At 45.8% G+C, this 13337-nt stretch overlaps 1 non-coding gene across 1 annotated transcript; it reads left to right on the top strand.

Annotated features, from left to right (window-relative positions):
- Nucleotides 1-12889: 12889 nt before the first annotated feature.
- On the top strand, nucleotides 12890-12963 carry Trnat-ugu (transfer RNA threonine (anticodon UGU)). Its single transcript has one exon. It is a non-coding gene; the product is annotated as a tRNA-Thr (tRNA).
- Nucleotides 12964-13337: the final 374 nt, after the last annotated feature.

Raw genomic sequence — 13337 nt, 5'->3', positions numbered from 1 at the left:
AGTGCAGCAGGTGATCCGACAGCGGCCTCGGGTTTCCGTTCGCCGTGTTGCAGCTGCGGTCCAAATGACGCCAACGTCCACGTATCGTCTCATGCGCCAGAGTTTACACCTCTATCCGTACAAAATTCAAACGCGGTAACCCCTCAGCGCCACTACCATTGCTGCAAGAGAGACATTCGCTAACGATATAGTGCACAGGATTGATGACAGCGATATGCATGTGGGCAGCATTTGGTTTACTGACGAAGCTTATTTTTACCTGGACGGCTTCATCAATAAACAGAACTGGCGCATAAGGGGTACCGAAAAGCCCCATGTTGCAGTCCCATCGTCCCTGCATCCTCAAAAAGTACTCGTCTGGGCCGCCATTTCTTCCAAAGGAATCATTGGCCCATTCTTCAGATCCGAAACGATTACTGCATCACGCTATCTGGACATTCTTCGTGAATTTGTGGCTGTACAAATTGCCTTAGACGACACTGCGAACACCTCGTGGTTTATGCAAGATGGTGCCCGGCCACATCGCACGGCCGACGTCTTTAATTTCCTGAATGAATATTTCGATGATCGTGTGATTGCTTTGGGCTATCCGAAACATACAGGAGGCGGCGTGGATTGGCCTCCCTATTCGCCAGACATGAACCCCTGTGACTTCTTTCTGTGGGGACACTTGAAAGACCAGGTGTACCGCCAGAATCCAGAAACAATTGAACAGCTGAAGCAGTACATCTCATCTGCATGTGAAGCCACTCCGCCAGACACGTTGTCAAAGGTTTCGGGTAATTTCATTCAGAGACTACGCCATATTATTGCTACGCATGGTGGATATGTGGAAAATATCGTACTATAGAGTTTCCCAGACCGCAGTGCCATCTGTTGTTGAAAATTGTAACTACTGTAATTTCGAAAGTTTGTCTGCCTGAAAATGTACTGTTGTCCCAAGCATATTGCAACAAACGGTGTATTTCTATCGCTGCTCGTTTAGTTTTTATTGCCGTTTCAAATGTACCGGTCATTTTTGAAACACCCTGTATGTGCAGTGAGTTATGTTGGCATCAATTTCATGATGGTATTCCTTTTGCACTCAGAATAAAAAACACTGCAATTGTTTAAATGTTCGACACTACCTTGTCACCCTCAAAATGTTTAAATGAACAGTATCCCATACACTGCAGCCAATTTCCCAACAAATTCGATACATAATTAAATAAACTATATTCCAAACACTGAATGGTATCTCATAAATTGTTTAAATAAACAATATTCCACACATTGCCTTGTCCACACGAAATTGTTTAAACAGTATTCCATATGTTGCAATCAATTTCCCACCAAATAGCCAAATCAGCCGAGCCTTTTCCTCCAATTTCCTGCAGGGTTTTGAGAAGGGATTCGTGAGGGGGTGGGAGGGGTGGCAGCAATTAATTGATCAATTTAATTAATTACTCAATCAAATTGATAGAGTGAAAGGGGCCTATCCAAACAACTCAGGCCTGAAAGTGTGTGTGTATCAGTGAGGGGGACGGGGGGGGGGGTTGGTGGTTGGTGGTTTCGAGGGGCATGGGGTGGTGGAGGGGGAGGGGGTTTCTTGGAAGTACAGATTATCGCCAGGGGTCATAAGTCAACCCTCAAGGGGTCATAAACCACTTAGCAAAACAATGGGTTAAGGGGAGGGGGCAGAGGTCGTAACTCAATCAAGACTGCCCCTGAATGTATGCAACCTGCACTCACACATTGTCCCACAAGGAACTTTATCTCCTTACTAACGAAACCTTGTAGGATATTACTTTTATTTGATCCAAGAGTTCCTTACAAATAGTTTTATTTTTTTATTTTATTTTTTATTTTTTATTTTTTTATTTTATTTTATTTATTTTTTTTTTTTTTTTTTTTTTTTTGTAACAAGGAAAATGGAATAACACAGTTTAATGTCCCATCGACGAGAGGGTCGTTTGAGATGAAGTACCTATTCAAATTGAACAAGGGCAGGGAAAATGTCGTCCATCTCAGGGGAACTCACTTGGCATTCGACTTAACTGAGTTAGAGAAATCGTATGTGGCTAGAGAGGATTTGAACGGTGATCCACCTGAATAGAAGGTTAGCCGATCCATTACTGTACCACCTTGCTCCGTTAAACGCTTCAATAGATACTGTGGGCAGCTTCTTTCGTCGAAAACAAGGTAAAAGTTCATGCAAACGTAATCTGATTATGCTTCATATTCAAGAAATTGTTGTGTAAACATAGTAGAAATGCATGATACAATTATGTGTGAAATTATCAGATCATCAGGAGTTGTTAACCCTTCAGCGGACGCGCCGATTTTCATAATACGAGTGGGTGCACAGTGTACTTTATACACATGTAAATAATAGCTGCCTTTTTTTTACCAAGGTGGTCATGTATTAGCAGGATTACAGTTTAATCTTAGTTTACTTAAATAACGATAAAATAAACAAACTAAAATAAACTTTCGTTGTATTACACTATTGCCACGTACAAGTGTTACCTCACAGTAATGACCCACTTGGAGCATTAAACAGCTAAACTCTAATTCACTTACTAATTATCTCTTAGACGACTACCTCATTGTGAGACTGTCCTGCTAGTCCATAATATGGGTAATTTCTTTGCACGCATCATAAATTTTCATATTACTGCTGCCCACTTGGATGTATAACACAATTTAGCACTGTGTTAGCTCTAGTAATGTTGTTGTTGTTGGGGTCTTCAGTCCTGAGATTGGTTTGATGCAGCTCTCCATGCTACTCTATCCTGTCTAAGCTTCTTCATCTCCCAGTACCTACTGCAACCTGCATCCTTCTGAATCTGCTTGGTGTATTCATCTCTTGGTCTCCCTCTACGATTTTTACCCTCCACGCTGCCCTCCAATACTAAATTGGTGATCCCTTGATGCCTCAGAACATGTCCTACCAACCGATCCCTTTTTCTAGTCAAGTTGTGCCACAAACTTCTCTCTCCCCAATCCTATTCAACACCTCCTCATTAGTTATGTGATCTACCCATCTGATCTTCAGCATTCTTCTGTAACACCACATTTCGAAAGCTTCTATTCTCTTCTTGTCTAAACTATTTATCGGCCATGTTTCACTTCCATACATGGCTACACTCCATACAAATACTTTCAGAAACGACTTCCTGACACTTAAATTTATACTCGATGTTAACAAATTTCTCTTCTTCAGAAACGCTTTCCTTCCCATTGCCAGTAACGAAGGTATATGTACGGGCCCAAGATTGTAAAGCAAAAAAGGAATGGTACAAGACAATGTTATTTGTGGTTGGCGCCATTTGTACACAGGCTCGCCCACTCGAAGGTTATCAGTGTCTTCAAGTCACAGATAATCCACAAAATATAGTTTTCTTGGTTTTACGTGGAGTAGTCATTAAGTTTTAACTATCATGTCAAGAAAAAATTTAAGGAATTAAATTTTATTTATTTGCTTATATGCGTGCAGTCCTTATATACACTATGTGATCAAAAGTATCCGGACACCTGGCTGAAACTGACCTACAAGTTCGTGGCGCCCTCCATCGGTAATGCTGGAATTCAATATGGTGTTGGCCACCCTTAGCCTTGATGACAGCTTCCACTCTCGCAGGCATACGTTCAATCAGGTGCTGGAATGTTTTTTGGGGAATAGCAGCCTATTCTTCACGGAGTGCAGCTCTGAGGAGAGGTGTCGATGTCGGTCGGAGAGGCTTGGCACGAAGTCGGCGTTCCAAAACATCCCAAAGGTGTTCTATAGGATTCAGGTCAGGACTCTATGCAGGCCAGACCGTTACAGGGATGTTATTGTCGAGTAACCACTCCGTCACAGGTGTGCATTATGAACAGGTGCTCGATCGTGTTGAAAGATGCAAGCGCCATCCTCGAATTGCTCTTCAACAGTGGGAAGCAAGAAAGTGCTTAAAACAGCAATGTAGGTCTGTGCTGTGATAGTGCCACGCGAAACAACAAGGGGTGCAACGCCTCTCCATGAAAACCACGACTACACCATAACACTACCGCCTCCGAACTTTACTGTTGCCACTAGACATGCTGGCAGATAAGGTTCACCAAGCATTCGCCATGCCCACACCCTGCCATCGGATCGCCACATTGTGTACCGTGATTCGTCAGTCCACGCAACGTTTTTCCCGTGTTCAATAGCCCAATGTTTACGCTCCGTGCACTAAGCCAGGCGGCGTTTGGCATTTACCCGCGTAATGTGTGGCTTATGAGCAGCCGCTCGACGATGAAATCCAAATTTTCTCAACTCCCGCCTGTCATAGTACTTGCAGTGGATCCTGATGCAGTTTGGAATTCCTGTGTGATGGTCTGGATAGATGTCTGCCTATTACACATTACGACCCTCTTCAACTGTCGGCGGTCCCTATCAGTCATCAGACGAGTTCGGCCTGTACGCTTTTGTGCTGTACGTGTCCCTTTACGTTTCCACTATACTATCACGTCGGAAACAGAAGACCTAGGAATGTTTAGGAGTGTGGAAATATCGTGTACAGACGTATGACACAAGTGACAGCCAATCACCTGACCACTTTCAAAGTCCGAGAGATCCGCGGAGCGCCCCATTCTGATCTCTCACGATGTCTAATGACTACTGAAGTCGCTGATATGGAGTACCTGGCAGTAGATGGCACCACAATGCACCTAATATGAAAAAGGTATGTTTTTGAGGGTGTGCGGATACTTTTGATCACATAGTATATGACTGCCTCTCACACAAAAGTGTTTTTATAGAATCGTGTGTTGTGTGTCATCCTTTTCAAAGTTTTTAAACACTTCCTTATAATTTCACATATTCCGAGACACTCTGATGAAGTGGCTCTTCATTAGAAATTTTCGTATAACGTTGTCCGTTTATGTGTCCCCCTATATTGTGTACCAAAAGGATAATTTTCAGGAGAGCTTGTATCCTGTGGTACCGTAGCTCCCCACCTGTCATAGTAGACACTGGCTAGTGTTTCTCAGAAAATGCTATTACACTGAGTTGAATATCATCATGCAGTATAGCCAGATTCATGAACGATGGCTGTCCGCGAAGGTCAAGACAACGATGGGGATTGCAGTGTTGCCGGTTCCAAGCAGTAGATGCCAGTACACGCGTCGAGGGGCTTTGCACTTGAAGAAAGCAAATGAGGACTCTCGCTTGCTTGTGTCACTCGCTGAGTGTCAGTGAAGGGTTGAGCATTGCTCCTCTTGCTTGCGCACTGTCAGCCATAGGCCCCCGCTTGTACGGGAGACAAAACAGGAGTGCTTTCGGCTGTGCTTTTATAAAGGGGCTCCGGAAAGGCTCAAAATCATGAAAAGTTCAATTTTTACTTTTTTGCGTTTTCTGAATCTGCAGACTATTACCTTTTAATAGATATATAATTTATTCAATTCCGAAGACTACAACTATTTTTAAATTTTTTTTGAAATGTGTTCTACATGGGCGTGACCCACTGTGGCGCTGTTAAACTGCTGTCAAATGGTGTTATTATTAACCAATTATTAATAATTATTAATAATAATAATTAATAATAATAATAATAATAATAATAACTGAACTGTTGAAAAAGTGTATTCACGGAAAAACTCAAAACCCCAATGAAAGTGTAAATAGTGTTATATGGTCGAGAATCCCCAAGACTGTATTTGTTGGAATAGAAACACTTCACTTTGGTGTGTATGATGCTGTTGCGACTTTCAATGATGGCAACATTGTAAGGTGCAAGGTATTTAGAAATATGGGAATGAAGATAGGTTCTAACATGGTACGAGCGATGCCTGCTTTAGACAAGGAACGCCTTCGGGCTGCAGACAGGGCTGTAAAGAGTCTAGAAATACAAGCAAGAGTAAACAGAAGGAGGAACAAGAGGAAGCTGGAGGAGGAGTTTGCAGAGGATGAAGATAATCCATCCTATGGACCTGGAATGCACTAAAAAGTTAATCCAATCTTTGTCGCTCGATTCCCAAAACTTTTATTTTCTCATACTAATTACATGTTTTCTAAGGATCTTCCAAACATATTTGTTTCAAACTTTCAGTAAATGTTACTCAGTACCTTCTGCATAATTTAACACAGCCTTTTTCCAAAAAACTGTATATTTTTGAATATATCAATAAAAAATTGCAAAAAACATGTTGTGAATTTTCATTACAATTGAAAAAAAAATCATCTTTAATAACTGAACTAAAATTTTGTAAAATCCCTGTGTTAAGTTGTAACCCATACTCCAATAAATACTTCCTACCTCAAATACTTTGTGAGGAAAGATGTAATTTATAAGCGTTATTTTAACATTGCAAGTATAGGGCGTTCCAGAGCCCCTTAAAGCCCAGACGATCACTCACGTCGAGTTGCATTGGCACCAGCGGCTGGAGCAACAGCTTGTTGGCAAATTGTCGTTGTGTCTTGCTAGCTGTTGGTTGGCGCGGCCTGGTGCGTGCTCTCTTGTTGTCGTGGGCCGGTTTTCCGGCTATTCCGAGCGTCTGTTGCTGCCGCAGGTACTCTGCCCCTCCGAGGCGTAGGGCATTTCCCAAGTCAGGGCCAGGTCACTGGCCAGTCACCCGCGCTTGGTAGGCTGATAGGGTCGGTGTCGTTGCTGGATACGCATAACGGTGACAACGAAGGCAACACCCGACACTCCCTTGGCAGCTTGTCTCCCTTTCGGCGTCCTGACATGGATCCCTCCAAGATAGTAGGAGCGAGAGTCGTTCCCCAAGTGGGAGGCTCTTTGTGGTGTGCGTACCGTAAGACCTTCGGTACACACACAACATCAGATTATTTGACTTGTCGCTCTAACGAAGTAGGTGAGTGTCAGCAATATGTCTCATGGTCTTATCGTGGCGTGTTTATCTTCTGCCGTTAGGTCAGACGATAGAAATCCCACTTGCACGCTTAGAGTAGCAGATTGAGGGTGACCAACTTTAAACAGAACTTGATTAATTTTCACACACGTTTATTAAAATACTAACAAGCATAAACATTATGTAACTTGATTCTGGATGCTATTTACAATTGATAATCTGAAGTTCCTTTGGTGTTGGTACGTTAATCTTATTCTCACATATATATGATACTTGACAAAGTGTCCATACATTTATCTTCATGGCTATGTACAGGAATATGATAATCTTCTTAGGTGCAGACTGAAACTTGACTATAGACTGGTACAGACTAATGCAGACTGGTGCAGACCAATGCAGACTGACTGATAGGAGGTCTGTACACTCGTTATAATACCTCACGCGTTCAGGTATCACTGCGCGAGTGTGATCCGCGAGGAGAAAAGGTTCTACGTTAGCGGCAATCTCATTGGCTGTGTCACATATTAATACGCGGATCGGCGGAAGTAGAATTTGGTCCGTCTCTAAGGCAGCGCCATCTCGTAGTGCGGAGACGGACGAGCGCTGCGCCTGTACTGTTGTGCTTAGCGGGGCGCGCTCTAGTGGGAAAGTTGTGTACACGCTGACTACGTGGAACTATGTACACAACACTCTTTAATCACAATTATTCATACAATAGAGAGCGACCCCAAGCAGCACTCTGCTCCACCACCACCACCACAACATACACCCACACGTTTGGTGAGCTCACCACAGTCAGCCAAAGGACTTTCCCTCCCGACCAAAGCCTTGCCCCCCCCCCTCCTCAATTACCCCAGAGAGGACAGCTAGAAAAAATCCCCCACAACGCAGGGAGAGAAAAATCATACCTAAAGAGACATCCATACCCAGGCAGCAGTCCCTGGACAGGGAAAGGACCTCTCTAAAGAGAAACCGCAGCGCTAGGGACGCTGACAGCACACAGGAGGTGCGAAAAAGTAAATCGGAAGAATCATTGACAGTCTCTCCGGCAGCCAAAAGGGGAGCGCAGGAAAGTGCCCCCTTAGACATGCCAATGGTCGATGAAACAGTTAAGGAGAACGACATAGTCGTCCCAGGTGACATCCAGAGCGACGAGCCGCCCTTCGAACAAGCCAGGACGACGGTTCGCCCCTCTTCACTCCAGGCGCATCCAGCCCCCCCCCCCCCCCCTCTCGGTAGTAAGAAAAAATCGGTTTGACCCGATAGACCCGCAGGCAGACCGCCCCAGTAAGGCCTCCGGTCAAAGCAGGAGCAAAAGGGCTAAAAATATCGCCGATAATAGCGGAGTGCCCAGAGTCATACAAGGCCCTCGAAGATCTGCTAAAGAACTCTCTCGGGAACGGCGAATTTAGCACAAAATCGGGAGACGGTGACAAAATAAAAATTTTCTTGAAAACATCAGAGGAGCACAAGAAGGTAAGGGATGTCTTGCAAGAGCAAAACATCCCTTAGTATAGCTTCAGATTAGCGGACGAAAAGCCTATCAAGGCAGTGATTAGAGGTACCCGGAGAAAAATGTCTCAGGAGGACGTCAAGGTAGAGCTAATAGGGTGTCGACGTAACCACGGTCACGCTCGTTAGCAAGAAATGGCCACTGAAACTAGCAATACTGAAAGACACTCCCCAAAACAGGAAGATATTCCAAGTGCAAAAAATCATGTCGCTTGATGTAACTGTCGAAAAGCTACGGCAGAAAAACAAGTACTGACAATGCTATGCCGGCCGGAGTGGCCGTGCGGTTCTAGGCGCTACAGTCTGGATCCGAGCGACCACTACGGTCGCCGGTTCAAATCCTGCCTCGGGCATGGATGTGTGTGATGTCCTTAGGTTAGTTAGGTTTAATCAGTTCTAAGTTCTAGGCGACTGATGACCTGAGAAATTAAGTGGCATAGTGCTCAGAGCCATTTGAACCATTTTTTTTTTTTTTTTGACAATGCTATAGCTGCCAACTGCCAGGGAGTGAACCATGTAGCTGGGGACTGTACAATGCCCCCACATTGCGTGCGCTGTGCAGGCAACCACCAGTCCAGAGATTGTCCTAAAAAGGAGGATGGAGGGGAACCAGTCTGCTATAACTGCAAGGGGCCTCACCCAGCCAGCTATGGCGGCTGCCCCACCATCCTAAGAGCGATAGAGAAGCAGCAGGCTCACACAGAGCAGCAGCAGCCACAGAAAGGCAGGAAGGGTACGAGAAACGGTTGGAGGGGCCAACCCTAACCAAGTCAACCGAACAGAGCAGGAAAGAGCGGATGCTGCGCGAGACTGTAGCTTCAACCCGCCGCAACACAGCAGTAATCGATGGGCGCCAATATTCTCGCGTACTGAGCCCAACCCACGATACCCCAGAACAAACCAGTAGCGATCCGACCGGCCCTCTCACCGTCGACAGGCACCACTCCACTAATCCGGAAGGACCTGCGCCCGCCAACCAGCCACGGGTTGCAGAAGGCATGGCAAGCCGACCACTGAACAAAGGGCAAACTTGCTTCACCGCCGCCAGTGGCCAGCAAACATGCAGTAGCCAAACTCCCGCAAGCCAAGGCGATATTGCGCTGCCAGCCAGTTCCATGAACCAGCTCATGGGGGCAGTCACAACGACGCCCTCCATGATGCAGCAGCTAACAGCGCAATTCGCCGAAATATCAGCCACAATGGCAAAAATGCCCTCGCAACTAGCCGCGAAAACCACCGAAACCCCCAACACCCCCCCACCATGGATAGGCGCCTACATATCCAAGGGCTGACCATCTGCGTCTTCAACGCTGAAGGTATCCAGAAACAGGTACAGGAATTTAAGCAATTCCTGAAAGACGTCATGTGAGCTAGGCACGGCGAACGCCAGGTCTGTTGCAGGCAGAAACGCCTGGGCGTGCTTATCACTATAAATCTCTTATTTTTGGACAAAATGTTTGGTATCGTTTTGGATTCTGCAGTTTTATTTAGATGAAAGGTTTTCTTACTATCTTAAAGCTACAAATGAAGATCATAGTTCTGTATTACTGAATCCTGTCGAAATAAACGTAGATCAATATGAGAAGATGCTCTGCCCTATTGCAAGCTTCGGAAATTTTACATACAAGTATCTATATTTACTTGATCCATTTTGCTATCGAAACTTACCCAAACCCCCTTACAATGAACTAGTTTCTTTTATTTATTTATTTATTTTCCTTTGACAACGTCACTGGAAATGTGAACTAAAATGTCCAACTGTTGCCAGTCATTAGATTACAGTCGTTTTCAACGAAAGGAATCCTAAACAGGAAACAAAATAGCTTTATACATCGAAAATACTGCTAAGCTTAAACTTTTTTAAACATTCACATTAGAAAAGATAAATATTCCCCTCTTGCAACTGAAAGGAGAAACTTTACAAGATAAAAAATTTTATTTGATAAGACAAGTATCTCTCTTTTGCCTCTTCTTCTGTCCCGCACCCCGTGTACAATCGCAAGATATTTCATTAGCATTCAGTGCTCCTCACCACATAGTCAACCAAGATACCTAAAGAAGAGCACCAGTATGTTCACAGTTTCTTATAAAAGCAACCTAGTACAAACGTAACTTCCTCAGATTTACAAATAAGGTAAAGAGGCACGAATTCTGTTGCTGCTGGACCATGAAGTTGTTTTGTATGTCAATCCTTAAAACAGGTGGAAATTTAAGTTCAGGAGTACACTATTTGTTAAGAAGTGTAATGAATTGCCCAATTAATTGATTGCAGTAATCTCTCAGAACAATGTGTGTTAGTCAACTACCGCCAATAGTTTCACATTTTCCTGTGTCAGAGAGCGAGACACCGCCATTATGAGTATGCCTGCAACAGACCTGGCGTTCGCCGTGCCTAACTGACGTGACGTCACGAAGAAGCGTCGAGGCCTTCCTTTGAGTCGGTGTTACACTAACCCAGCTACGAGGCAAACTCCTAACTGGAGGAGACCTCAACGCAAAACACTCTGACTGGAATTCTAGGCGAACCAACAGATCCGGCCGCCAGTTACAGAGACTTGCGCGCACCCACCAACTCAATGTGTGGGCTCCCGAAGAACCCACACACTTCCCTCGAAACGGAGCACGCCCCGACGTTGTAGACGTAGCTATAACAAAAAGGATTACGGGCTTTGTGGCCGCGAGTTCGCTGAACAAAATGTCGTCCGACCACGATCCTGTACTCTTCGAAATAGACGTGGGCGAGTGGCTTCCGGTCCAGAACGGCCACCCATCCTTCAAACGAACGAACTGGGAGCAGTTCAGAGATGGACTAACGGAGGACATCGCCCACACCCCGCCTCCAAACAGGGACAACATAAACAGGCCCTCAAACACCTGACTCGAGCCGGCCGGTGTGGCTGAGCGGTTCTAGGCGCTTCAGTCTGGAACCGCGCGACCGCTACGGTCGCAGGTTCCAATCCTGCCTCGGGCATGGATGTGTGCGATGCCCTTAGGTTAGTTAGGTTTAAGTAGTTCTAAGTTCTAGGGGACTGATGACCTCAGATGTTAAGTCCCATAGTGATCAGAGCCTTTTGAACCATTTTGAACCTGACTCGAACGATCCTGCGAGCAGCGGAAGCGGCTACTCCGAGGCCCCCCGAAAGTGCACCCAAAAGTAGGCAACTCCCCCCGCACCTGCTCGCGCAAATAACGACACAAAATTAGGATCGCGAGAGAATGGGAAATGACCCGAAATCCAGGCACTAGGAGACTGCTAAGTAGATTGCAGCGAGAGCTGAGAGCAGCGCTCGATGAGCACAGAAACAACGAATGGTCTGCTCGTTTGTCCGCCCTTAAGGTGGAAGACAACAGCTTGTGGCAGGCAACTAAACACTTCACTAAAAGACGCGCAAAAGTGCCGCCTCTGCACGGCGAGCGCGGCCTCGCGTTTAGCGCTGCTGACAAGGCAAACGCACTCGTAGATCCTGTTATAGAGAAACTTCGTAGTTATCTGCATAAAGATGGAAATCGACCTGACACCGATACGCCAGGCTTTCACGGTGGAGGGCGCGAGGCGCAGCGCACGGTGCCATTATGAACGCGCACGCTGAGCAGCGCATGCGCAATGTCACCTCAGTACGGCTTTAAATAGCGGAGCTCAGCGCGTACTCGCCAGTACTACTACAGTGGCACTCACAGACAATTCCAACCGGCAGAGGTACAGGATAGGGCCCACGAAGCCATCGTCAGAAGACAACTCAGGGTCTTCCTCGCAGCAGAAGACGATGAAGATGACGCACTGCCACCCTTCACAGTAGAAGACGTAGTAGGCGCCATAAAAGCATTACCCACAAAAAAAGCGCCTGGCTACGACGTGCTCACAAATGAAATATTAAAGACTATATATATGACGGTAGTATCTGTTCCCGAAAGAACAGTTACCGTCAATGACCATGCAGCTTTGCTAGAAATGAAATGATAATTAATTGGACACCCTAGCTGCAAGCAGGCGTTGATATACTTCATTGGGGACATGTTGAAAATGTGTGCCCCGACCGGGACTCGAACCCGGATCTCCTGCTCACATGGCAGACGCTCTATCCATCTGAGCCACGCGGGCAAAGAGGATAGTGCGTCTGCAGGGACTTATCCCTTGCACGCTCCCCGTGAGATCCACAGGAGCAGGAGATCCCGGGTTCGAGTCCCGGTCGGGGCACACATTTTCAACATGTCCCCAATGAAGTATATCAACGCCTGCTTGCAGCTAGGGTGTCCAATTAATTATCATTTCATTTCTAGCAAAGCTGCATGGTCATTGACGGTAACTGTTCTTTCGGGAACAGATACTACCGTCATATATACTTAAAAAGATGGGTTCCCGGCCTTTGACCTTCTTGTGCGAACGCACACGCTATGCCCGAACTCGTACGGGACTTGGTAGATTAATCTGCCACGAGTAATGAGTATGATGGGCAAACATCTATTAGGCGCACTACGAATGTAGTGTTGTGGACATGTTGGGAATGTGGATCTCACGGGGAGCGTGCAAGGGATAAGTCCCTGCAGACGCACTATCCTCTGTGCCCGCGGTGGCTCAGATGGATAGAGCGTCTGCCATGTAAGCAGGAGATCCGGGTTCGAGTCCCGGTCGGGGCACACATTTTCAACATGTCCCCAATGAAGTATATCAACGCCTGCTTGCAGCTAGGGTGTCCAATTAATTATCATTTCAATTATTAAAGAACCTACCGCCCGTTGCAATCGAGCTCCTAACGGACATCTTCAACGAGATCACGCGGCCGCGCAGATTTCCAAAAGCCTGGAAACATGCGGTAGTAATCGCGATCGCGAAACCTGGTAAGGACCCCCTTTCCCGCAAAACTATAGGCCAATTAGTCTTCTCCCCACCCTGAATACTAAATGTCTTTTTCCAGAGCTGTTTCACAGACGAATACTGCACTGTAGTTCCTTCTCTAGATTGCCGCACAGATGACAAATGGTAGATATCGAAATAGACGACAGAGGGATAG

This window comes from Schistocerca cancellata, chromosome 7, assembly GCF_023864275.1.
Source record: "Schistocerca cancellata isolate TAMUIC-IGC-003103 chromosome 7, iqSchCanc2.1, whole genome shotgun sequence".
NCBI lineage: Eukaryota > Metazoa > Arthropoda > Insecta > Orthoptera > Acrididae > Schistocerca > Schistocerca cancellata.
The sequence above is the reverse complement of the archived record's forward strand: the minus strand, read 5'-3'. Positions and strand labels throughout refer to the sequence as shown.